This window comes from Oncorhynchus mykiss, chromosome 24, assembly GCF_057628025.1.
Source record: "Oncorhynchus mykiss isolate SJ-2025 chromosome 24, ASM5762802v1, whole genome shotgun sequence".
Lineage (NCBI taxonomy): Eukaryota > Metazoa > Chordata > Actinopteri > Salmoniformes > Salmonidae > Oncorhynchus > Oncorhynchus mykiss.
In genome coordinates this window covers 30,060,441-30,062,500 of record NC_143045.1, presented here as the reverse complement: position 1 = coordinate 30,062,500, position 2,060 = coordinate 30,060,441, and the positions used below count along the sequence as shown (strand labels likewise).

Genomic DNA, 2,060 nt, shown 5'->3' with positions numbered 1-2,060 from the left:
CTGAAAAAACCTCCCAACAACTTTCCCTTTCCCATTCCCTGGGGAACCCTGCCTAATGTCGCAACCAGCAACGAGTGTCTACCCTCCCGGCTGCACAATATCGACCAGCCTGTCATATACATTTAAATCAGCGAGCAACAGATCCAAATGCGAGGGGGCTGGAGGGCAAGTATTGATGAAAAGCCGCCGTTGTAGTTGTTAATATTTAGCGGATCTATACTCTCCCTTGCCCTCCCATCAAACTCATCCGTGCTGTTTATAAACCTGCGAATGCAATCTTCTAAATCCGTTGACCGCATTCCAAGCAAGCCCCCGCACCACACTCACTCACTCATCATCGGGTTTAATGAATAGGACTAGCTCTGCTGCTAGCTAATGAATGACTAGGTTACTGCAACCGACTTTCACTCTCGATATCTGCAGCAACATTTTTCATTCATTTGAAACGAATACAACTTACCCTTCCATTCTGTGTAAAATCCGTTTTGGCGTAACTCTTAGCTACTTTGAAGTATCCATAGAAGTTGTAAAGGAACGCTCCGATCAGTCCAGCAGCAGTAGTCCGCGTTCGGCTAGCCTCCACTCCGCAATGTGCTTAAAATCTACTCTCGTGCAGTGGTGCTGGAGCAGTAGCACAGTAGAGGGGGGCGCGGAGACTGAGGGGCGCGGAGGGATGCGCGGGCACAGCGCAGCCTACCGGAGTACAAACAGAAAATAAATAAATCACTGCATGACATGACAGGATAGGAACCAACTCGAACACAACAGACCACAGTAGTCACCGTTTTCTGAACTCACCAGTAAGGACATGATATTGATTTACTATTGATATTTCACTGGGAAAGGCATTTGGTCTACTTTAATCCAGAGAAGCAAAATGAACATGTGAATGATATAAAAAAGACTATGCTATGTATAGGGTAGCATATGCCACATTTGTCATAGCAACATGTAAAGCTGTTATAGGCCTATTCCTTAAAGCCTATTGTATGCCATGTGTTTATAAATGATTTATAAACCATCTGTGTATGAGTTATTAAGGCTGAATGAATGAGACTTTGGGGGAACAGAGATGGGTTAGATATCATCCCATTTGGCCTATTTGGCCTATTTGGCCTCACGAGTGGTGTAGCGGTCTAAGGCACTGCGTCTCAGTGCAAGCGGCATCACTGCAGTCCCTGGTTCAAATCCAGTCCGTGTCACATCCGGCCGTGATTGGGATTTCCATAAGGCGATGCATAATTGACTCAGCATCGTCCGGGTTTGGCCGGTGTAGGTTGTCATTGTAAATAAAATGACTTGACTTAAATGACTTGCCTAAATAAAGGTCAACTTTTTTTTAAATTGGGACGCAGGATTGTGTAAGCATCCTTTAAAGATCTGACCAATGCTTACTAAGAGCTGTTAACATTATGGCCACATTAATTCATGTATTTCAACCCCAAAATTGCATGTGCTGAGCCTGTGAAAACTGATACCGTTGGCCTATAGAGCTAACCAATCACATCGCTCTCTCCAAACCTTCATTCACTGTCGGTGAACTCCAAACACGTTGAAGGAAGCAATAGGTAGGTGGTACTGCCAATATACACTGACGGAAATAGGCTATTCACGTCTCTACATGTTAGAGGAGGCTCGACTTTAAAATAGCAAATATGGGCATTTCTCTTTTGATGAGGTGGGCTAAATATGCTCTCTCCGGTTAGTTCATGTGAAGCTGTGGTAGGCTGCTGTGTGAGTCACTATTAATGTCCTTGACAGATTGGAGACGGCTCACGTTTGGACCAGTTTCTGAAAGACAAAACCTCATGGCAAGCAATTATTTAGCAACAAAGAATTTGATTTAAAAACGCTCATTCTAAGTGCCAGGTTCAACACAGTTCAAAGCATTACAGAACAATAGTTTTTGGCCTTAAATAGAAGCAAATATGTCTAAATAGATAATAAACGTTCTATTGGTCTAATTACTCAATGCTATTGACCTGTGAGAGTACTAACTCTGTCATGACATCTTTATCTAAAGCCCTGTCAGACAAGAGATTGCTGCTGTGCTTGACACT

At 43.4% G+C, this 2,060-nt stretch overlaps 1 protein-coding gene across 5 annotated transcripts in view; it reads right to left on the bottom strand.

Moving 5' to 3' along the window:
* The window catches only part of LOC110503387 (protocadherin Fat 3), a 332,354-nt gene extending 331,661 nt beyond the window's left edge, over nucleotides 1–693 (bottom strand). For all 5 annotated transcript variants that reach the window (XM_090218842.1, XM_090218843.1, XM_090218845.1 and 2 more), the window contains exon 1: nucleotides 461–693. The gene's annotated coding sequence lies outside the window, so the exon portion shown is untranslated. The remainder of the gene's footprint in view (nucleotides 1–460) is intronic.
* Between the last annotated feature and the right edge of the window lie 1,367 nt (nucleotides 694–2,060).